This window comes from Lissotriton helveticus, chromosome 11 (assembly GCF_964261635.1).
Source record: "Lissotriton helveticus chromosome 11, aLisHel1.1, whole genome shotgun sequence".
In the NCBI taxonomy this organism is placed as follows: domain Eukaryota; kingdom Metazoa; phylum Chordata; class Amphibia; order Caudata; family Salamandridae; genus Lissotriton; species Lissotriton helveticus.
This window is the reverse complement of record NC_136072.1, coordinates 802,260,846-802,286,084: the sequence shown is the minus strand read 5'-3', so window position 1 is coordinate 802,286,084 and position 25,239 is coordinate 802,260,846. Positions and strand designations below refer to the sequence as shown.

The 25,239-nt window shown below is 49.0% G+C and overlaps 1 protein-coding gene across 2 annotated transcripts in view; it reads left to right on the top strand.

Annotated features, from left to right (window-relative positions):
• Window positions 1-25,239, top strand: part of LOC144791968 (uncharacterized) — a 157,893-nt gene that overhangs the window by 100,437 nt on the left and 32,217 nt on the right. The gene's annotated exons all lie outside the window — the stretch shown is intronic.

Genomic DNA, 25,239 nt, shown 5'->3' with positions numbered 1-25,239 from the left:
GTTTTTTGTTGTAAATCTTTAGCATTTTTATTTCTTGTAGCCAATGCTAAAGAATTACAAATCAAAAAAGCCATAAACAATTGTAAAAGCTTTAACTAAAAATCCTCTGAGACCTATTGCACTGTGTGAGGGTGAGGTGTTGAGGGTGAGTGAGGGTGAGTGAGGGGTTGAGGGTGAGTGAGGGGTTGAGGGTGAGTGAGAGTGAGTGAGGGTGAGGGTGAGTGAGGGTGATTGTGAGTTAGGGTGAGGTGTTGAGGGTGGGTGAGGGTGAGGGGTTGAGGGTGAGTGATGATGAGTGAGGGTGAGTGAGGGGTTGAGGGTGAGTGAGGGTGAGTGAGGGTGAGTGAGGGTGAGGGGTTGAGGGTGAGTGAGGGTGAGGGGTTGAGGGTGAGTGAGGGTGAGTGAGGGTGAGGGTGAGTGAGGGTGAGTGAGGGTGAGGGGTTGAGGGTGAGTGAGGGTGAGGGGTTGAGGGTGAGTGAGGGTGAGGGGTTGAGGGTGAGTGAGGGGTTGAGGGTGAGTGAGGGTGAGGTGTTGAGGGTGAGGGGTTGAGGGTGAGGGGTTGAGGGTGGGTGAGGGTGAGGGTGAGTGAGGGTGAGGGTGAGGGGTTGAGGATGAGGGGTTGAGGATGAGGGGTTGAGGGTGAGGGGTTGAGGGTGAGTGAGGGGTTGAGGGTCGCTGCATCCCATCTTCCGTATTGGGGAACAAAGGAACGATCCGAGCAAGCTCCCTGTCGGGTCATTCTTAAACGCCCCTTTGAAAGCACGTCAGCGGCAGTGTTGAGCGCCAGAAGGATTCGCTTCAGGGAAGAAGAGCTGGCCGCTTTGTTTCGGCGACTGCAATCCAGGAATGTGAAGTCAGGCGAACTTGAAAAATAAAAGTCTGGAAAAATGAAATCTTTCTGCCCTAATTTCCCCCAAAAGAGCCTCCATTCGCCTTGGTCAGGTTTTACGTTGCACATCTGATAGAAATGCTGGATCGCCGTTTACAGGGGCACGTCCTGCCTCTCCGCAGAAAGTACGTTTCTATTTCCAGGAAATAAGTGAGCGGCGCCAGACAGTGATGTCATCCAAGAAGTGCAACAGAGAAGCCACCACCACTGGATGCAGGACGCGTGCCTCGTAAAAGAAGCAACCTAACCCAAATCTGAGAGATCTAATACCGCATTAAAAAACAATGGCAAGTAAAAAAAACAAGCCATAATTGCTGCAAAATACATGTCGGGCGGAACACTATGCTAAGCACAGATTTTTAGCTTAGGTGTGTTTAAGCAACGCACTTAATTACTTTGGCCATGGCCCTCTGTGAGACCACCACCCCTGTGTTTTCATCTCACTTAAAGCCCTGCTGGGGAAACACTTTGAACCTAGCCTGCCTCAGCTTTTAGCGTGTGCTCTGTGGCTGTTTTTCATAAACAATTTCATGTGTCACATCTTTATTGGCGTGTTAATTAAAAAGCATTGCAATTATAGAATAAAAGCAAAAGGGCACTGGCAGTTCAACAGAGCTTTCAGACATATGTATAACCATAGAAGGACATTAAAACGTTTGAGATGAAAAGTGACCATCATCTGCAAGGCTATTTTAGTGCAACTGAGAATGAAAGTGGAATTCGGCACCAGTTTTCAAAGCACCAAACCTTATGGAGATTGCATGCGCCGTGCGACATTCCCAAGAATAAGCATCAGCAGTCCGAAGTAGTAAAACATAAGAGTTCGCTGCACACAGATTCCTACCTTGAGTCGCAACAGCTCCGGCTCAACTAACAATGTAGAGGGGACACTTTGCCAATCAGCGCAGCTCTTCTCATCGGGCCGACCCACAGCGGGAGGCAGACTTGTGCAAACTAGGCACCGTCGAGCCCCTATTTCTCTTGTGAATCACACGTACATGCAAAGCACGCAAAAACTTCTTTGAAGGAACATGGTAGCGACCTATCGACTTTGTCAGTGACTAATTCAAGTTGTTCCGCTGTCTGGCACTTCAGAGCCATTTGGATAGGGCAAGTAGCATAGCGACGGACTTTAACAAAACGGAGGGAAGAGAGGGGAGGGGGGAGGAGAAATGCGACACGGCGGGAAGGGGAGGGGGCGGAGCGGGTCAAATAAACAAACTGCCGAGGATATTTTAATCCCCAATGAATTGCTGCATTTTTTTTTTACATTTTTTTTTTAAACCTCATTAAAATTTGAGTAGGCGTTATATCTTCACTTCCCAGCACCTGCATTAGTGTAGTGTCCCTGCTCTTAAAACTGAAGTTATTTAATTTCATCATACTCCAACAGAAGTAATTACTTTCTCATTTTGAATCGGGCTTTCTCAAGGCCTATGCCTAGTATTGTGCACCAGATTTTTTTTAATGATCTATCATCATTCATATTTGAGGTAACAACACCTTTGACCAGGAATGGTTTCCCTTGACGTAAAGTAAGGATTAACCGCGCTTCTCAAGAAGCCCCTATCTACGCAGAAGACCAACATAGTTTGCGCTCTTGTATATTTTACTTTGTTAGCCTCTGCCTCTTTGCATGTAGATTTGGAAATAAGACAGGTGGTGGACGGTACTGAATGTCTGCTTCACAAGTTAAAAGGACAAGGCAAGATGGTGATGCTGAAAAAAACTGGAGGACGAAGTATCCACTATGGAGGGAAACATTAACTTTTCTCCCCGATCGTGCACTACTAATGATACATAAGAGGACTTCATGAGTGACATTAAAAACAAATCTTGTTCAGTGGAGTGCAGGTTGTTCTAATTTTACATGCAATATTGCTGTGACCAGCGAAACGTGTTGCAATCCTGAAACATCTACAGTGGTGGTTAAACCTGTGTGCGTCTGTGCTAGGGAAAGTTTGGGGGAGGGGGCGAAGGAAGTTGGGAGTGGTGGGTGATGAAAGACAAGCAGAAGTGCGACCTGCCAAGAGGAACGGGTAGGAGAAAGTGTAGAAAATGCAAAGTAAGCACCGTAAGGGTGGGCACATTTCACAGATCGCATGCATGAGTAGCTGCTTTCTGTATTTGACCCTCCTAAATGCAGTTACTTTCGACACGACACGTCTGATGATGCTTTTTATTCTGTATGGAAAAAATAAAAATGTTATTTTCTATACCTGTGGCACCCTTAATCTGAGGCCTGCCAGTCTGTCAAATTCCAAGCTGCGCCTGTGCTAAAGGGGACTTTGCTTAATGGCGTACGTTATCCAGTTTCACAGATCAGCCAGAATGGGGCCTTATTTAGAGGACTCAAACCTCAAAAAGGTAAAAAGCGGGTGCATTTAGGGGACTCAACAGATGTTTTCCTGCAGATCTGCGAAGGTGTGCTGGAAGATGAGGTGTTTTAAATAAACCCAAGAACTTAAAAGTTAAACTTAATAGTTTATGGTCATGGTCTTGAAATGTAACCAAGTCTTGATAGGGAGCCAATGCAGTTTCTTTAATGAGGAATGAAGTATGAGGCCCTCGGTGGGTTAAGCTGCCCGAGTTGTTGTGTTCTGTAGTATTTATGCTTTAGTTTGGTTCTAGTGGCTTGCTTGGGATATGAAGGAAAGCTTTGAGAAATGCTTGTGGTACTGGAAACATTCTTAATGGATATAAGCCTATTAGGTGAAACTCAGTCGGAAGCATTTACCTGAATGTTTCAAAATTTTGAGGTTTGTCTAGATGTTCTCGGGAGGTGCGTTAGAAACGCATGATTTCATCTGTTTTCCACTGGAATGGTTGCAATTTCTAGAAGATGGAAAGAAAGCAAAGCAGCGTAGTGGTATGCCTCTCACTCCTGATTTAGGCTGGCATTCATTGCACAGAAGGAAGACGTTATTGTTGTTAGATTAGAGGTTGCAATACATTCATGTCTGCATATAATGACCGTGAAACTCCTCATATCCGGTCACGCGTGAATTGCTCAGAGTTCTAGAGCAAAATGGAACACAAAATAACTTCCTTTTTAATTTCATGGTGCAGCTGCAGGGAATACAAATGCTTTTTTAATCCATATTAGAACAAATGCATTTTAGTATCAGAAAAAGTTAAACTTTGTAAAATCAGGTCCAAACAGTATAAATACGATCGCATAGGGATTAAATATATCCTCAAAATAATGCGACACGGCGGGAAGGGGAGGGGGCGGAGCGGGTCAAATAAACAAACAAGCCGGAGGGAAGAGAGGGGAGGGGGGAGGAGAAATGCGACACGGCGGGAAGGGGAGGGGGCGGAGCGGGGAGAGCGAGAGCGGCATGTGGGTGTGAAGGAGCCTAGATGTTCTCGGGAGGTGCGTTAGAAACGCATGATTTCATCTGTTTTCCACTGGAATGGTTGCAATTTCTAGAAGATGGAAAGAAAGCAAAGCAGCGTAGTGGCATGCCTCTCACTCCTGATTTAGGCTGGCATTCATTGCACAGAAGGAAGACGTTATTGTTGTTAGATTAGAGGTTGCAATACATTCATGTCTGCATATAATGACCGTGAAACTCCTCATATCCGGTCACGCGTGAATTGCTCAGAGTTCTAGAGCAAAATGGAACACAAAATAACTTCCTTTTTAATTTCATGGTGCAGCTGCAGGGAATACAAATGCTTTTTTAATCCATATTAGAACAAATGCATTTTAGTATCAGAAAAAGTTAAACTTTGTAAAATCAGGTCCAAACAGTATAAATACGATCGCATAGGGATTAAATCTATCCTCAAAATAATGCGACACGGCGGGAAGGGGAGGGGGCGGAGCGGGTCAAATAAACAAACAAGCCGGAGGGAAGAGAGGGGAGGGGGGAGGAGAAATGCGACACGGCGGGAAGGGGAGGGGGCGGAGCGGGGAGAGCGAGAGCGGCATGTGGGTGTGAAGGAGCCGGGCCTTTGAAGTGAAGCTAAGCTTCACTTCAAAGGTGTCGGAGGAATGCGGGCGGTTGTGCACGCGCTTTTAAGCTCAATGCACATGCGCATTGAGCTTAAAAGTCACGGGCACTGCAAGGAATCGCCACGATTCCTTGCTTCGTAGTTAAAGGTTGTTTGAGCCGCAATAGGCTCGCAAGCTCGATGCGCATGCGCATCGACAGGCGAGACCTAAAACATCAAATATTGATTTACCCATACGAAATAAACAGCTGCATATTCGTAGGCCTTGTTAGGGAGCTTATCTATATGATTGTTATCACATGTCTTCATAAAACCATAGTCGCTCTGCTACAGGTCTATTGCATTTTCAATTCTTTTTCTATGTCGTAAAGCCCTTGCTAAAAAGCTCGCCACCCCGAAACGTGTCCTAGGCGGAGACAGCATTTGCAGGTAAATCAAAGAAGGCCTCACTTGTGCAAAATGGCAATGTTTAAAAAGTGGTAAAATATATTTACACCGAAGATCATTATAAAATCCACAAACAAAAGATACAATGTAGAAGATCTTGTTCTGAGAAATCACCACAGGTACAGGGTTTTAGGGACCCTAATTTAGAAAAGGCCTTTTGAAACATAAGACACGAGTGGATACAATTAAACCTGAATCAGCCAAGAGAGTGCTCAAAATCCTGCAAACCTTGACAAGTTGAGGCAGGCGAGCCACTTAATGTTCGAGCCTCAAGACCAAAACGATCAGAGATTTAATGTGGCTTCTGCCTGCCAATTACACTCTACCATCATGCACCAGGTAATAAAAGCAAAGCATAAACCTTTGGGCGTTAAAAATGAGGGAAAGGGGTAGCTATCTAGTGAGCGACTTGTTTAATGTTAAACCAGAAAAACTGGGCCCAATCCTGGCTTCCCTGCTTGACCAAATTGGGTTATCTAGGCAAATACTGTATTTTACAGTGCCTCCTTTTTAGTTCTCGCCTGGCGTTGCAGCGCACTTGCGTTGCTTGCTCTGCGAGGGCTTCTTGGAATCAATAGTTTCTGAAGTGGTGTTTCGGCTCCACCCGTAATGCTAAACAGAGTGTGATGATTGTACCAGAAGCTTTTTAGTCCCTCCTGGCTACCACCCTGTCCACTTTTGGCCGCGCCCACCTGGACTGGATGTTTTTACTGGTGGCACGGCAAGGTGGGTTTTATAATTAATATTGGCTCTTTTTTTTTTTTACCATTACTTTTTAACACTGCGCTCAGTATTAAAGTTAAAAAAAACAAAAAACAAGTGCTTTGTTCTTCAAGCGGCGCCGCACTCAGTTTTAAACTGCTCGGTGGGTGTTCATGTCTGACATTATTATTTTTTTCATTATACTTTGTGTATTTGAAACAAGGTCCTTAAATTTGAGTAAGGCATGCACATCACGCGAGGCCACTCTCAGTGAGGGCACATTTGTTATTGAGTTTCGTTATTTCTCAGTTGTTTTTCTTCAGCTTTCCGCGCACTCTCCACATTACAATTCATAGCCTTATACACGGAGCACCCTTTAAATATGGCGCACGTTTCGGGTATTAATTTTTAGTCCCTTTTCCAGGGCGTTTAAAAACCTCCTGGCGTACCTGTTCTGTTTACTCGGTTTTCCTAGGAGTGAGTTTGGCGCGGCAGTCTTGGTGTGTTGCAGTAAGAAGAATGCCAGTACTTTGGATCAAGTTAATATAGTTACTTTACACACGTCTGTGCTAATATTGAGACTCTACTAATTCTTTCCAGCAACCTTTGAGACCATTTTACCGTGTGACAGTGCAGTCACCGATCAATTTTCACTGGCAATTCGTTATATGAGGTAATTACTTGACGTTTTCAAGCTTACACGTTTTACGGACGTCAGTTAGCGGAGTTTACCAGTGCTTTCTACCATTTCTTAACAGGGTAAGGAAGAATTTCAGTGTTACTGCATGCAGCAATTTAAATTTGGGGTTATAAGTTGTTATATATTGTTGCAGAACCATTCTGTAAGTGGTAGTCTTTCTTGAGCAATGGTGGTGCCGGTTTTTACTTTTTTTGGGATGCTGTTGGAATATGAAAAAAAAACTTTTACTCTATCTGCATGGATCGCCATCCAATCACATCCCTTCACTGAGCATGAGTTGTCAGGTTTTCACCTCCTTGGCTTATTTTGCTTCGGTGATCTTTACCCTTCACTTTTGCACATCCTGGCCTCCATTGGGAGTACTATTGCCATGTCTATGTGTTTGTTTGGGTGCTACAGGCGACACCCCTGTATGTTTTGATTGTTCTATCATTTCACTGAAGCTAATTCAATAACAGCACAAATATATAATGACACAGTGTCCTTAAAAGTGCGTAGGTATCGGCACAAGCTCTGTTCCTTATTCCTCATACTGCTCTCCACACTTTCTTACTTTAAAAATAACGCTAATGTACTACACACTTTATTCCTTCTCCCTATTTGCTCTCCCCCCGCCCCTTTAGTCTGCCTCTTGCTATTCTACTCCTCTCTATACTTCATTAACACACATGCTATTCTTCTAATCATTCGCCTTCCCAAATCTTAAACACTGCTCTTCTCCTACTAACACCATGCTCTGTAACTATTACACAGCTAACAAGTACAATTCTAACATAGAACCACAACATATCACAAACATACACTAAATAATACAAAGCTATAATACAATACCATTAGCAAAGCAAATGGCTTTAACTTATTCAAAGGCGAGACCTATTGCATTTTCAATGCTTGTTCTTCGTTATCACACCTTCCAATATGTGAGTTTAGATTGTGCGCTGTAAAAGAATAATCTGATGTATTAAGATGAAACTCTCTGAGGTGTTAAAGAAATACTTTTTTTTCCAATTTTAAACAGGCTACCATACTTTCAAATTATCACTTCAATTGGAATCAATATTTTGCATATTTAGGCGACCAGAGATCAAGGTTTGCCACAAAGAATTCACATAATTTCCGCTTGTGTACGTATGTATATTCCAAGATGGGAGCATGCGTGCTGGACCTTTAACTGCGCCTAGTCCCTCCCCTTTTGATTGATTGTATAATTTCAAATGCTCACTCTTTGCCTCCAAGAAATACCCAAAAACGCATCCTAATGCCTTTTTGATTTTTGCTTAATCCCATTGTCTGGTACATAACCATTCTGATTCAATGAAATAGTAAACTTGAAAATGACAACTGGGAGATAATTCTAATTGCCCATATATGGTCCAGGCAAATATGGTATGCAGACCTGCTCAGCTAGCCATACATCAGATTGGGGATCCATCTAGGTCTTTAATCACAGAACAAAGGGCTGGTATATGTTCCTGATTCCAGCCCGCTAAATTCAGTAGGACAGCTCCTGAGCTACTACAGAAAGAATTCTTAGAAATCCTAGCAATAGCAAGATGATAGTCAAGCTAGAATGCTCTCCGCTATTGGGAAACATACACACAAAGTGTTGACGTACTCCATTCTCTCCATTTGTCTGTTGCACATTACAGGGAAAGCTTTTCAGAACTTCCGCCTCACCACATTGTTTACTTTAGCAGTTGCAAAACAGAACGGTTGATGGCCTGTTCCACCAGTAGGCCTGCACCCACTTATTAAAGGAATAATGTGCTTGTAAGAGTGTTGATTGTTATGTGGTGTTGTGAGTCCTTAGGATGTAATAAAGACACAATCTTTTATCAGGTTCAGTTAGGTTTCTTCGAATGATAAGGAGGGTTTGATGGTGATCAAAGTGAGCACTAGCAACTTTAGGTAGCAAGCGTACAAGAACATCCAGTTTTTCAAGGAAGTTTTGTTTTATGTCTATAGCTAGTGCTAAACTTTATAATGCTAAACAAAATGCAGGTAAAATGTCAATTGTTAATGTCAGTCCCCTCCCTAACATCTCTTATTCTCTCCCTTTCTCCTAATTATGGTTTTAACTTTTTTTTCGCTTTTTTTCCTTCTTAGTTTTGTCTTTGGAATGTTGTGGGTTGAGTCAGGCTGAGAGGGTAGATAGTGGAGGCATCAAGAAGAAACTTAAATTATTTTACTAAGGTTTTGGTGTACGTCACAGCAGACACAATAAGCCACAACTGTGGAATCTGTCGTCAATGCACGATCACCTTATACAACTAAAGAAAATACATGTTTTTGAGAACAATTTATTTGCATTAAAGTTGAAGGTAAAATGCTTACTCTCACTGGAGGAGATGCCACAGGTGTGTGAACTAGATATATTTTTTAATTTCCTGTTCCAAAATTATCTTCATAAGTGTGAACATATGTGGTCAGGCATCAAACTGCGCGTTCCCCCACAAGTTTTGTTAGAGAACCAAGGGACACGTCATCTTTCTGGGCAATGCATTGTGAATCCTGACCTGTGAGAGAGAAACTATGAGACGGCCTTTTCCATAAGGTTCCTTTTACTAGGCCTATGCATTCTGTACAAGACTATAATGTTCCTAAAACTGAAAGAGATTCTGGTTACTACAGTCTTCACAATTCAGGCCTCGAAAAATCACAAAAATGTTACTAGGCCTGCACGTCTAAGAACTTGATTAATCTACTCGACCTAACTGTAATGTGCTTCTCCCCTAAACTAGTCTCATTATGTCACCCTAGGGAAATATTTTATTTTGCAGAACCAGCCTTTTCTTCATTATCACATGGGAGCACCTTCCAATATGTGAGTTCAGCATTCCTACTGTACAAAAAACCTATTAAGTATAATTTAATAAATTAAACATTTGCTAAATGCATAAAAAGAATCTAGCCCGCATTCCTGGTCCTGGCTTTCAAAGCTCTGCATAGCACGGGGGCACTCTACACCCGCAGAAGAATTTCATACTATATTCCTGGCGGATCTCTCAGATCAGCTCACCAACACCTTATGGTGACTCCTAAGTGTCTTAAAGCCCGCTGTGGTGGCCGCTCTTTCCAGGTGCTGGTGGCTAGATTTTGGAATAAGCTCCCACTACGCAAACTAGAAAAATTCTGGCTTTTAGGAAGAAACTGAGAACCTGGTTGTTCCAACAAGTAGGCTGAGCGCTCCACTCTTAGGATCAATGTTTTTCCCCCTATTTGGCTTCTGCAACTTTTTTCTGTCTCAGCGCCAGGATACTCTGTAGAGTAGCTGTGAGCTTTATAAAACCTTCTATAACATAACATATAGGGTACACATGACCCCTGACTTGCCTCTTAGTTCACTAATAGCATTGCTTTCAAGGCAGGGGCAGGAATGTTTCTCAGTTCAACTTAAAAAAAACTCCCTTTTAATAAATGTATCAGTTAAGCAAGTGGTACTGCACTGGCATTTCCAGAAATCACATTTTCCAATGAACTGGCCAAAACCTATCCACTAACATGTCGTTTTACATGTATAAACAATAATCTGTGGAGACTGTTTCAGCAAATATATGTATCATTTTCACATCACCAAGTGTAGTGTTCTAATTTGTTTTCTTCCTATTACAATATTTTTTAACTAGGGTTGTGGGAGAGGTGTGGCGCCGCGGCCAGGGCGACTGACGCTGGAATCTGGGGACCACGGTTCGATCCCCGGCTCCGGCGGCAGGTTAGCTCAGCACCATGTGACTCTGGGCAATAGCTCGCTTAATCTTCCCGACGGCCCCCCAGCGCCTAGAGACCCTTACGGGTGATTGTGCGCTTTACAAATGTGGACTTTACTTTTTACTACAGCAATTTATTCTGATATTTTTGTACAGTTCAATTTTTGGCAATTTACATGTGTGTTTGAGTAAAACATGACCTCCTACAGCCTTTTATTTCACACTTTTTGTGCAGCATCTTTGTCAGACAGTTCACTTTAAATAATCCTCGAACTTTGATGTCAGAGAAAGAAAAGTAATTGTAGATGTAAAGAGACTTTTGACCTCTGTCTCTGAACACAGAATACAGGTGACAAGATAAAAACAAGATTTAAAGGTATCTTTATGCTCTTTCACTTTAGAAGTGAACAGAATAACTGTTTGTCAGCTCGCCAGAAGGGGCGAGTTAGCCCTAAATCTAGCTGTTGTTGATCAAATCTGACATGCCACAGCAAGTGGGCATGTAAATGTGTCGAGGACTGCCCATTGTGACTGCCCATTGCATCTTTACCTTCTGGAAATGGCAAATGCACTCTTACACCACTCTTCAGTATTGTTTATGACTTATTACCTGATATAGAAATAATTATTCAGAACATTTTTTGTTTACTACTTTGGTGGTATTCTAATTTCTGTAGGATTGGTGAGAGACTTTTCCCAGAGTGCAGGCTGCAACTTTAACACTTTTGAAACTACCAAACATTGTGAAATTTAACGTCTTTCTTAGAAATCAGCCTAGCTACTAGTTCACAGTTTTTCATCTGATGAATGTTTAATGCGATTTCCAGACTATGGAATTTGGAACCACCCCCAAAATGTGTATATGAGGTCCGTGTCTATCAGATATAAATGTAATTTTGCAGCACGTTTGGGCATCGTCGACCGCCATTTGGTGGCAAGTCAATTCTTTCTGGGATGTCATAGAGCACCACAGACGTTCCGGTGCCTGGAGGCCATCTTCAGAATCTTTATTTATCTCCGTTTGGTCGGATAGCACACCGGAGGAGCTCCAAAGAATCTACAAAAATATGCAGAGAAGAGGGAAAAGAGCACGGAAAATCACTGGAGGTCAGGAGGAACGTCGAAGTTAGGGAGGGAAGCCCTCTCGATCCTGGCTGGAGGCATATGGAGGTGAACCCTTTGCAGAAAGACACGTGGCCAGAGAATGCAGAGGAGAGGATCCACAGGAGGTTTGTAACCTGTATCTTCAGACGTATCCAACACCGAAGACTACGAAGCCTGAGTTGAATATGCACCAAAGGCTTCCAAGGCCAGTTAAAGCAGTGACCGGCACACCACACCATGGCCAGCACCCAATGACAACAACAATCCCTGAAAGTCCTATGTCCCTCTGTGACAACGAGGAAAACATCGAATAAGCCGAGCCAGTACAGGAAGTCGCTCGCCGAAGCAGCATTGTTGACCTCAAAAGAGCAGAAGATGCAAAGAAAGTGCAGAGAGACTCTGAAAAGACCAAGCAGAAATTAACAAAAGACCGGAAACGCCTAAGGCCACCTTGGCAGCCAAACAGCACAAACACAAGGCGTCGCACGGGTACCAACCACAGGACACTGATGGGCGCCAGGCTTTGAAACAACCCTCGTCGCCAACAGACATGAAGAAGTTGCCGAAGATAAAGGGCAAGGAGGCAAAGGACACAGAACCAACTGCCCCAAAGCAGAAACCCTCCTCAACGTCTGAGGCCAAACACTTGCTCGAGGTCAAAAGAAAGATGCTGACTGAAGGCCAAAATGGAAGCAGCCCTGCATCATAAGAAGGAGTTTGACGACTCCCACAAGATGTTCCATATTTTCATGAAACCCTAAGAGCTGTGGGACTTGGAAGAAAACTTTACAGACATCGAGGCACCATCAAAGCTGGAGCCACACGAGGAAGAGCAGGAGGACCTCTTCGACTACAAGTAGGAATAACCCAGTGTGATGGAAAAACAGTGCCAGTTAGACTAGTGGTAGGATCACAACGCTAAATCCCCTGAGGAAGGAGGCGACCGCTACCCCTTCAGGCCCTCGTCTTGGAAGACTGGTCCATGTATAGTGGATTAATCATGAGGGCAGCAGACACACATAGGGTCCAGGTAAAAGAAGAGATAGCGGAGCCCTGCTTCCTCCTCAAAACCCTGATGCTATTACAGAAGACAAACCTATACCCGCCCATGCTCCACAGTATTCTAGATCAGGGCAAAGAAAGTGTCAAGGAACCTGCCACAGCTAGGGCGGTTACTCCTCTGATGGAGGGACAATATAAACATTCCCCAAGACCCTCAGTATGTCAAGGGGAACATACTAGCAGACTGTAGGAAAGTGGGTATCTGTTGCAGTAATCCCCCCACTTTTTTCCAGACTACTGATGCACTTTGACTTGATGTGCCCTGGGTCCCTGCCAATCAGGTTCCCAGGGCCTGTGTTCTTTCCCCAAAACCTAACCCAATTGGCATCTCTAGCCACATGTCAGCCCCTGGTAAATGGTACCACAGGTACCCGGGCACTGTGACCAGAGAAGGCCTCTAAGGGCTGCAGCACTTATTGTGCCACACTTAGAGGTACTGTACCCTGACACACACACACTGCCTTGGCAGGCTGCGTGTCTTGGTGCAGAACAAAGTGAAGAGTCGACCTGGCACACATCCCTGTCTGCCATGCCCACAAACCACTGCCCTGGCATACATCAGTCACCCCTCTAGCTGGGGGCCCTATGCCAGTGGTGAGGGTACAGGTGCATGAGTCCCTTACCCCTGCAGTACCCAGGTCCATTCCTGGGCACTGTAAGTGCAGTGCTGCCATTAAGAGTAGATGGTACAACTTCTAGTGACCTGACTGTGTGGCTGCCTAGGCTGCTACCAACAGACATGTTTCTGAACCCCTGAGTCGAGAGCTGCTGCTCTCCTGGGCCTGAAACAATGCACATCCTGGGACGAGGTGCCAAATCTCCGCACCCAGGATGGGCAGGGTTCACGAAGTAGAAGCTTCAAAGGCATGCCGCCTTTTGTGAGCCTCTCCAGACCATGTGCTGCTTTCAGCAACTGGTCCCCACTGGTTCTACCCCCCTCTTTGGGCGGGAGAACAAGCAAGAAAGAGAGGTGTACCCACCTCTGCCAACTCCACCCCTAAGGTGGGGGAGGCGAAGTGAAGTACAACCTCGATTCTCGGCCATCTTGAGGATAGGGGGACCCAGCCAACCAGGGACAGGCTCCTTTCCCCCTCCCAATGGAGAGTGACAGAATAGGGTGTGTACCCACCCCAGAGAAGGAACCCATTGGTCCCCGCCCTTCACCTACCTGTAACGCCCCTAAATTTAGTAGTTGGGGGCACCCTGAACCTTACTTCCTCAGATCCAGACTGATAAGAAAAGAGATGAGAAGAAGAACCGAAGAGCCGTGCAGAGTTAACACGAGGATGACGTCCACTGACTTGGCCCCAGCCCTACCGACTGTCTCCCACTCGAACCTGCTCCTGTGAAACCCCGGTGTGTCCTGCCGCCAGCAACCCTGAAAACCCTGGTGAACCTGCCTGCTTTCACTTCCAAGACTGAAATCTCCCGTGAACACCGGACTTGTTCAAACTGCAGCTTCTGGTGCCAGCAAATCCAGCCCACTCTTCACCCGCCGATTCCGGCCCGAGCTAGAGTGGAAAAATAACACGAGGAGGTCACCCCGGCGATCCTGACCCGAGATCAGGCAACCCCTGACCTACGTCAAGCCTCCAGACGACGCCTGCCGCTTCAATCCAGAGGATCCCCCCTACCGCTACCAGAGCGGGTAAGAAAATCCGACGTCCCAAGGCACCTGACGCTCCACGCCTTGAGTGCCCTACTTGACAGTGCCTCAACTTCCCAACTTACCCCTCGAATTGGTGGTCGCACCCAGAAGATCCACGTCCCTGATCCTGCAGTGTTTCTACGTCCCGAAGGTTCTCCATTGGAAACGGGGCACCCAACCTGAAAACAGCACCCTGCACCCGGCCGCCCTAGTGCCGCTGAGGGTGCACCTTTAGTGCTACTTTGGTCCCCAACTTGCCCTGAGCTGAACCCTAGGAGCTTTGCTCTCACAACCCTGTGGCCTGCCTGCTAGCAGCCACCAACCAGAGGCCCCATATCCTCCATAGGATAACATTGGGCCTCCACACTGACACGGCCGCCCTAGTGCCGCTGAGAGTGCAACAACAGTGCATCTGAAAGAGACACGTTAGTATTAGATTCCTTCCCTTAGAATATCCCCAGGCGTCAGACTGGATCCGGAAATTTTTGCGTAGCAGTACCCTTGCGCGTCGTCTGCGGCTCCGCGTCCGTCGTCGTGGGCGCCGTGATGATGTCGTCGGAGTACTTCGCCGCCTTCGCGTGCTGCCGTCAGTTCTTCTTTTTTCCGCGCCAGCAAGCGCAGATCTGGAAAAAGCAGTAACCCTAGTCAATTTTTGACTAACTTTTTTGATAATTTTTTTTATCATTTCTCGAAGTCTTTCGACTCCGATTGGTGCCGTAGGGATGCCCGGCTTTAAGCACTGCGAGGATTGCGACCTCACGATGTCGGTCACGGATACTCACCACCTGTGTTTAACTTGTCTAGGCGTCGATCACGACGACAAGGCCTGCTCCGACTGCCGGGCCCTCTCTTCGAAAGCCAGGCGGGAGCGGTCCCGTAGGCGACTCGAACTCCGGCAGTCTGTCCCGCGCCGCGAGAGGTCTCGGTCCCACGGGAGGTAGAGGGACAGGTCACGGGCCCGGAGCCACCACAGCTCCGAGAGTAGGCCGGACTCCTCCGGGTCGAAGTCGTCGTCAGGTAAGAAGCACCAGAAGTCCAAGAGGTGTCATCGCTCTGCGGACTCCCCCCCCGACACTCGCGCGATGCGGCCGGGGGTTCGGGTGACACCGCCCACGCGGCTCCGTCGGAGTCGCGGGCGCCGCGTTCCCCTCCACACCCTCCGGTCCCTGGGCTCAACGCGACGCCGGATTAGATCGAGCGCTTCCTCATGGCCATGAGGAAACTCTCTCCTCCGACGGGCTCCGCGGCGCCTTCGGGCCCAGCGGACCCGTCTGGGGCCTCTAGCGGGGTCGGGGGTTTCGGCCCCGACGCCTTCGGGCCCGGCGCCGCAGGGTACAACGGCCCCGGCGCCACGGGACGCCGCTAGACCTGGATCGTCGCCGGTGGACCTTACGACCTCCCCGGCGTCGGACCATCAGGTGTCGCCTCCGGCGCCGTCCTCTGGCGGCGCCGTCCCCGATGCCCCCTTCATTCCTGTTCCGACGTCGGGACGGCCCCGATGGGCGCCGCTCCAGACGTCGTTTGGGGAGTTTCACTTCTATGAGCAGGCCCCATTAGTTGAGAACCCTGAGTTTCAGGAGATGGGTGATGAAGGGTATTGGGAGGGGTCTGAGGACCCTCTGACCCGAGAGTGTCAGTCTCATGAGGACTGGACAGGAGACCTTGGGGAGGCCAGTGGCCTGGACACCTTTCCAGACACTGGTTTTGTCTCCCCTCCTACCGTGGCTTCGGAGGAGGGGGCAGCCTACAGTGTGGTGTTGATGAGGGCTGCCAAGGCCTTGGGCCTTGAGCTCCCCGTCGCGACCGTGAGGACTAATCTCCTCACTGAGGTCCTTAAACCGCAGTCAAGCTCGGCAGAGCCTCTGCTGCCCTTTAATGAGGCCTTGACCGACGTTCTTCTGGGCACTTGGTCCAAGCCTGCTACGGGTTTGCCCGTAGATAGGAACGTGGCCAGACTCCACCGCCCAGCACCGGGCGACCCATGTTTCCTGTCCACCCACCCTACCCCCGAGAGCCTGGTCATCCAGGCCTCCAATTCCCAGACCGCATTCCCGTCGGCGCCGCCGGACAGGGAATCCAAGAGGTACGAGCAGTACGGCAAAAAGATCTTCTCGTCCCTTAGTCTGGGACTGCGGTCTTCCAACACCGCATGCCTCTTGGGCCGCTACACCCACTCTCTGTGGGATACGGTTGCGGAAGTGCTGCCAGAGTGTCCGTTGGAGGTACGGCCAAACTCGGCCAAGCCCTTGTGGAGGGCCGGGATGCAACCAAATATTCTATACGGTGTGGGCTGGATACCACCGACTCACTGGGTAGAGCGATGGCAACGACGGTGGCGGTCAGACGTCACGCCTGGTTGAGGTCCGCCAACTTTTTGGCCGATGTCCAGAACACCTTGATGGACATGCCGTTTGATGGCCGTCGCCTCTTTGGCGACAAGGCAGACCATGCGCTCGAGCGCTTTAAGGGCTACGGCCAAGTCCTTGGGCCTCTCGGCCCCGCGCCAGCAATCTGCTGCCTTTCATTCCTTTCGTGGCCACGGAAGGGGTGTACCCACACGTGCTGCCAGCCACGCTCCGCATGGTAATACCCTACGCGGTGGTGGCCGTGGGAACCGCCGTCCCGGCGGTCGGGGACAACGGCGAGGTCAGTCCACACCTTCCCCCGCAGCATCCGCCTCAAAACCCTCCTAGTCCGTGCTTTCAGGCCCATGTGACGCCAGTGGGGGGCAGGGTTCGCCATCACCACCTCCACTGGCGCACCGTCACTTCGGACAGGTGGGTGCTGCAGATCGTCCGGAGGGGCTACTCCCTCCCCTTCGAGGCGACTCCTCCAGCCATGCCACCGCAGAACCACCGTGTATCGGGGGATCATTTGCGACTTCTGCAGGAGGAAGTTACAGCCCTCTTGGCCAAGGGGGCCATCGAGCGCGTTCCTGGGCCAGAAGTAGGGTGTGGTTGCTACTCCCACTACTTTCTGGTACTCAAGAAGGACAAAGGGGGCCTACGCCCTATCGTGGACCTAAGGAACGTCAACGGCTTCCTCCGGAAGGAGAAGTTCAAGATGCTGACACTGGCTCAGGTCCTAGCTGCCCTGGACCCAGGAGACTGGATGGTAGCGTTGGACTTGCAGGACGCTTATTTCCACAACCCCGTCCTGCCGGCCCACCGGCGCTACCTGCGGTTCACGGTTGGCCACGAGCACTTTCAGTTTACCGTGCTCCGCTTCGGCCTTACCAGCGCCCCACGGGTGTTCACAAAGGTGATGGCGGTGGTCGCAGCTCATCTGCGCAGGTTAGGGGTTTCAGTCTTCCCCTATCTCGACGACTGGCTGTTGAAGGCGGGCTCGCCCCAGACAGTCGTCAGCCACCTCCAGACTACGGCAGATCTCCTGCACCGGCTGGGGTTCTCCATCAATGTGCCGAAGTCACACCTGTGCCCCTCTCAGAAGCTCCTTTTCATCGGAGCGGTTCTCGACTCGGCGCGGTTTCGGGTTTATCGACCCGAACAGCGGGTCCGGGATATTCAGGCTCTGATTCCCATCTTTCAGCCGTTATCCCGGGTCTCGGTCAGGTTGACGCTGCGGCTTCTGGGGCTGATGGCCTCCTGCATCCTGCTGATGCATCACGCCAGGTGGCGGATGCGGGCTCTGCAGTGGGACCTGAAGTTTCAGTGGGCCCAGCATCAGGGCAGCCTATCCGACCACGTCCTGATCTCGGAGGGCACTGCGAGACAGCTGCAGTGGTGGCTCACGGACCGCGAGTGGGTCAGCGGCAGATCCCTCTCCCTTCCCCAACCGGAGCACGTAGTTGTGACGGATGCGTCCCTCCAGGGCTGGGGAGGCCACATGGGAGAGGCCACATGGGTCAGCGGCAGATCCCTCTCCCTTCCCCAACCGGAGCACGTAGTTGTGACGGATGCGTCCCACAAGGGCTGGGGAGGCCACATGGGAGAGGCGGAGATCAGAGGCCTCTGGTCTCCGGCGGAGGCCCGGCTCCACATCAACCTGTTGGAGTTACGGGCGATTCGTCTAGCACTGAAAGCATTCCTCCCCTCTGTCCGGGGGAGTGTAGTGCAGGTGTTCACGGACAACACCACCGCCATGTGGTACTGCAACAAACAGGGCGGGATGGGGTCGTGGACCCTTTGCCAGGAGGCTCTGCGCCTCTGGCAATGGCTGAACGCCAGGGCGTGACCCTGGTGGCTCAACACCTGACAGGTTCTCTGAACGCCAGGGCGGACGACCTCAGCCGTCGGTGCATGATGGATCACGAATGGCGTCTGAACTCGGACGCGGCGCAAGGCCTCTTTCGGCAATGGGGAGAGCCTTGGTTAGATCTATTCGCCACCGAAGAGAACGCGCAATGTCATCAGTTCTGCGCGTTGGAATTTCCAAGGCGGCACTCGCTCGGAGACGCTTCTCGTCGCGAGTGGAGCTGGGGTCTACTGTACGCCTTTCCGCCTATACCACTTCTGCCCAGAGTGCTGAAGAAGATCAAGAGCGACCGGGCCCAAGTCATCCTTGTGGCTCCGGACTGGGCTCGAAGGTACTGGTATCCAGAGCTACTCAGTATGTATGTAAATGTAAATGTAAATGTATTGGACTTGTAAAGCGCACGGCTGCCCGTAAGCGTCCCGGCGCTTGCTTAGGGAACCCGTCCTGGTATTCCCCTGTGAGAAACCCCGGCAGGGTGTCCACAAGGTGAAAGCCAGGCATCCCGCCGCGAGGGGCCGTAGTGGAGATTAAGCAAGCTATTGCCCAGAGTCGCAGAGTGTGACCCCGTGAGTTGAGTAGGCACCAGAGCGAGAATTGTCGAGTCCGTGGATTTTTATTTATTTATTTTTTTTTTTTTTAGCTCGAGACCCGCCGAGGCGGGGAATCGAACCCTGGTCCACGGTCGATCTCAGCTTCCGGGTCTGCCGCCTCTAACCACTGAGCCACGCTTCTCCACTTTTTAAGTATGTCAGTCGATCCCCGGTTCGTCTGCCTCTTCAGGAGGACCTTCTGTCGCAGCAGCAGGGGACGGTCCTCCACCCGAACCTGTCCAGTCTCCACCTCCATGCTTGGAGATTGAGCGGCGACAGTTGAGGCCATTTGACTTGCCTCCTGAAGTCTGTAACGTCATTCTGGCAGCCAGGCGTCCCTCCACAAAGTCGGTATACGCCTGCAGGTGGAACAGATTTGTGGCATGGTGCACAGCAAAGGCTGTGGATCCTCTTGCTGCCCCTCTTTCTGAGGTTCTTCTCTTCTTTCTTTCTCTTGCCCAGCAGGGCTCTGCTCTGGGCACTATCAAGGGCTACCTTTCTGCCCTATCAGCCTTTCTGAGGCTGCCTGATCAACCTTCTTTGTTCACGTCCCCTATTGTAAATAGATTTCTAAAAGGCATCACACACACATTCCCTCCTGTTCCGTTTGTGATGCCTCAGTGGGACTTGAACCTGGTTCTTACGTTTCTGATGTGCGCTCCTTTTGAGCCACTTCACAACTGTCCTCTCCGCCTTCTAACTCTGAAGACTGATTTCCTGGTTGCCATCACCCCTGCCAGGAGAGTGAGTGAGCTCCAGGCCCTTTCTTGTACTCCACCTTTCCTTTCTGTCCATCCGGACAAAGTGGTATTGCGTACTAAGCCATCTTTCCTGCCCAAGGTTGTCACGGCCTTCCCCATCGGGCAGTCTATCCCCTTGCCGTCCTTCTTCCCGCCACCGCATCCCTCTAAAGAGGAAGAGCGGCTCCACCGTCTGGACCCAAAACGTGCGCTCTCATTTTACTTGGATCGCACACGCCAGTTCCGGGTGGATGGCCAACTCTTTGTTGGTTACGTGGGCGCTAAGAAGGGGAAAGCGGTGCACAAGAGGACCATCTTGTGTATCCAGGCATGCTACTCCTTGGCTAAAAAGGAGCCCCCTGTTGGATTGCGGGCTCACTCTACCCGAGCCACGGCGACTGCAACTGCCCTGGGCCGGGGAGTGCCCTTACAAGACATCTGTCGGGCAGCTACGTGGGCATCGCTGCACACGTTTGCAAGACACTACTGCCTGGACAGCCAAGTCCAGAGGGATGGCTTCTTTGGCCGTTCTGTCCTCCAGGACTTTCTGGTGTGATTTTTGGTTCGCAGACCCACCACCGGGGTTGGTATTGCTGGGGTATCTATTCTAAGGTAAGGAATCTAATACTAACGTGTCTCTTTCAGATGCACAAGTTACTACTTGTGTAACGATATATCTGTAAGAGACATTAGTTAGTATTAGATTCCTTACCGACCCACCCATCCTCCCCGTTCTGCGAACCGATATCTAGGGTTAGGGTTTCAATGGCACCAGTGTTGGTTTTTAACATGGCTCTGCGTTTCTGGCGCGGAAAAGCTGTGTACTCCGACGACGTCATCACGGCGCCGACGACGGACGCGGAGCCGCAGACGACGCCTACCGACGCGCAAGGGTACTGCTACGCAAAAATTTCCGGGTCCAGTCTAACGCCTGGGGATATTCTAAAGTAAGGAATCTAATACTAACTAATGTCTCTTACAGATATATCGTTACACAAGTAGTAACTTGTGCATCACTAACCCTGTCGGACCCCTGAGTCTAACCCCAGAACCTTAACTCCGACAGTCTGTTACCTACCTGCAAGCTGATAACCTGTTTTTCCTCCATAGGATAACATTGACAATTTTCCTTCAGAAAAAAAACGATTAAATGTAGAGTTTTGAAAACTAAAAATATTCCTTAAAAATCCTACAAATACAAAACGTGTTTTCCCACCTGTTTCCAGGAAATGTCCCAGTGCTGAACCTAGGCATCCAGTACTGAGTTGGAAAAAGTAACGGAAAAGTAACTTACCTGCAATTTGTTGAAAACGCCGATACATTTCAATGTACTGTGCTGAGTGTTGCAATCTACTACATTATCTGTAAATCGAACCAAGTACAATTTCTACTGCATTTTCGAGCTGTATTCAATCAAGTAACTTATTACTGAAAAGTACTTAATGCTTACCTGCACCAGGCTTGCTTGGTTCTAAAAATAAAACTAGACTTTTTTATACAAAAACAATTGGCCTAGAGTTCAGTTATTGAGTGTGTGAATTCATTTGCTGACTGTGCGTGTACATCAAATGCTTAACACAGTCCTCTGATACTGCCTTACTGTTCGACCTAGCTACCACAATTCGAGAGTAAGGTTCTATCTAACTTTAACCTCTGCCTACCTCTGGGGACACTTGGACTCTATACACACTATACCTCATTTTGGTGTAGTATATATAGAGCCAGTTTCTTACACAGACTCCTTCATAGTGGCCACAGCCAGAAAAAGGAATAACGTTCCCGCGTAGACTGGGCCGCCACGAGAGGAATAAACAGAAGAATGGACCTGGTCGGTAGGAAGATGGAAAATGAAGGCAGCAAAGGAGAATACCAAATTCCAAAGCTCTGCTCAACAGTTCTTCCATAGCTGGACTCCTGATTTTTCCCGAGCCTTCGTGTTGGAACTAATTTTCTACTGACTACGAATTGATTAGACTTCAAAATGGAATGTGACCTTAAATAAAATCCTCTTTTGGAGGCTCTGTCAATTGTTGTGTTTGTCCTGATGATAATACCAATTCAATTCAAACCGCCGTCGACGCTTATCTTTGGCACTTATTCAAGAGGATGCATTAATTGCCACTCCTGGTTTTGTGTTTTGTCCAATCAGTGTTGTTCTTTTGTGAATGTATCTGCCTCTGCCATTGTTTTATTCTGTTTACTCTGGTAAAAGTGTTCTCTGATCTTGGTTTCTGTTAAATTGTGTGAGCACTGTTAGTTTAAGATTGTAATGTAATTTGTATTTTTGTACTATGGTCTTAGTAACAGTTGTGTATATATATTTTGTACGGGTATCAATGCCTTTTTGTGTGATAAATATTTTTCTGATAGATACATCTGCCTTGTGGATTCCTCACCTTGCGAATATCCCCCTTGCGCCAGCAACGTTCGGAAAATTCTTTGTAGCACGCCGGCGTGGACGACATCATAGGAGCACGGCATCGCGCGCGACTCCGTCTGACGTCACCGACTCCTTATTAGACCCACGTCGGCGTGATGACGTCAGTTCCCTTTTTTCCGCGTCGTCGACGCGAACGGTTTCTGGGATCTTCTGCGATTCAGATAGTAACTTGTTGCTATTTTGTGTTACTGTTTCTCTGTTGAGCGTTTCTTCTTCGTCGAGGATGTTATCGAGGAAGACGGGGTTCAAGCAGTGCGGATCGTGTGCCCGAATGATGTCGATTACCGATCCGCATGACGATTGTTTGTGGTGTCTTGAATCGGACCATGATGTAAAAAACTGTCGATCCTGCTTCAAGATGAACCCTAAGGCCTTACGAGAGCGGGAGGCTAAGCTTCTACTTGCAAAGGTGAAAGGAAGAGAGACTGGAAGGTCTTCGAGGTCGACGTCCAGGCGCTCGAGGTCGAGACAGAAGTCGCGATCGAAGTCGAGGTCGCAATCGGCTTCGAGATCCAGGTCCAGAGCGAGGTCGAGGTCGAGGTCCGGATCCAAGTCGGCTTCGGGTCATGCTTCGGGCTCCTCGAAGAAGAAGCACAAGAGTGGGAAGCATAGCTCAAGACATCACTCTGGCAAAGAGTCTTCGGATTCGAAGAGAAAGTCTCGAAAACATCATAAGGACTTCGTTTCTCCTTCTCCTATGCAATCTCGTGGAGGTTCCCCGGTTCCGAAGCAAGAACCGGATCCGGAGTCTCATCATTCTTCGGAGCATGAAGGAGAAGAGGAAGTTCCTCGGGCACCGACTCCGGTGGAAGACCCTGAAAATCAAGAGGGCCAGGATGAACCGATGCCGGAGCAGCCTCCTTCGGAGCAGCCGATGGGTTCGTACCCTTCCTTTCCTGGTCCTGGGCAGGACCCCTCGCATTTCCTTAATGCTATGTTTGGAGTTTATGCGAGGGCAATGTACCCCACTGGTGCACCGGCTGGTCCCATGGGTCCATTGTCTTATAATTTGGGCGTCCCTCAGGCTTACGCTCCGGCTCCTTTTATGCCGTTCATGCCGGTGCCTTATACACCTTGGCTCGGTACGGCGCCGCCGAGGTCGTCGACTCCGCATACGGCTTCGCCGGCTCCGGAACGACCTCGTGAGTTAGATCGAGGTGCCACCCCCGTTCGAGAGTCTTGTCCTCCAGCTGCCCCGGCTCCTAGTTCGACTCCGGCTCCGTCGGAGTCTTTATCGGATCCGTCGACTTCGGTTCGCATGGAGTGGTCGAGGCGCAGGGCTCAGCGCCTCTTGGAGGAAAAGAGGTACGAAGATTCTGATGTAGAGGAAGGTGAACTTCTGGATCCAGGGGACTGTTTTGAGGACCTGCATAGTGTTAGCGGCCTAGAACTTTCTCCTGAGTGGGGTTTGCCATCAGTTTCTGATGCACCATCTAAAGACGAGGCACCTTACCATGTTGTGATAAGGAAGGCTGCGGATCTGCTCAATCTGACTTTGCCTACTGTTGAGTACAAGCCTAACATCCTCACGGAGGTTTTACACTCGCCTTCATCTATAATAGAGCCTACGCTTCCATTCACTGAGGCTTTGACTGAACCAATAATGGAGGTCTGGAAGAGACCATTGACTGCTCCTGCGGTTTCCAGGTCGGTGGCAAGACATTACAGGGTGGCGCCTGGTGACCCTGAGTTTCTCTCTTCACATCCTTCTCCTGAGAGTCTGGTGGTGCAGGCCGCTTGTTCCAACAGGTCTGCAGGTTCATTTCCTCAGGTGCCAGCAGACAAGGACTCTAAAAAATTGGACCAGTCTGCGAAAAAGATTTTCTCCTCGGGTAGCATGGCTCCAAAATCAACTAATGCCACTTGCCTGCTAGGGAGATATGTTCATGCATTGATGGACTCTGTAAAACAATTGTCATCTAAGCTTCCAGAGGATGATAGAAAGAACTTCAATGAAGTAGTCTCCGATACTCAGACTGCAGCCCGCTTGGTAATTCAGAGTGGCATGGACACGGCGGACTCTGTTGCCAGAATTATGGGCTCTACTGTTGCCACCAGAAGGGCCGCATGGCTGAAATCTTCTGATTTATCGGCAGATGTACAATCCACTTTAATGGACTTGCCATTTTACGGGACAGGCCTCTTTGGGAAGAAAGCGGATGTGGCCATGGAGAGGTTCAAAGATAGCCGGGCAACGGCAAGGTCTTTGGGCCTTCAGGCTAGAGGTTCTGCCACTAGGAAGTTTAGGGGATTTGGTAGATCCACTTTTCGTTCCTTTAAGCAAGGCCAGCAACAGCAGCAGCAGCAGAACCCTTTGTATAGATCATACAGAGGTAAACAAAGGGGCCGTGCTCGTGGACGCCAAGCCTCCTCCTCCTCTACTTCCTCCTCTAACAATCAACCCCCACCCTCGGCAGCAAAGCAGCCCTAGATCCGCCATTCTGGATCATGCGGGTCCGGTAGGGGGTTGGCTTACTCATTTTCTACAGGATTGGGAATCGGTTACATCAGATCTTTGGGTTCTAAATCTCGTAGAAAATGGGTATGCACTTCCTTTTCAGGAGTTCCCTCCCAATTACCCTCCTTGCCAAGGTTATTGTTCGGAGGACCACCTGCTTCTCCTGCAGGAAGAAGTCCTGGCACTGTTCCGAAAAGGTGCGATAGAGGTGGTTCCCTAGCAGGAAAGGGGTCAGGGGTGCTACTCCCGGTATTTCCTGATCCCCAAGAAGGATGGCAGGTTACGTCCAATTCTGGACCTCAAGATTTTGAACCTCTATCTCAAGCAGGAGAAGTTCAAAATGCTCACACTTGCGCAGGTTTTTCAAGCGCTGTTGGAAGAAGACTGGATGGTGTCGATCGACTTGCAGGATGCGTATTTTCACATCCCCATTCTGAAGTCCCACAGAAAGTATCTCCGTTTTACGGTGGGATCGCAGCACTACCAGTTTGCGGTCCTTCCGTTTGGACTTACTACTGCGCCTTGAGTTTTCACCAAGGTGATGGCAGTGGTGGCTGCGCATCTCAGGAGGTCGGGG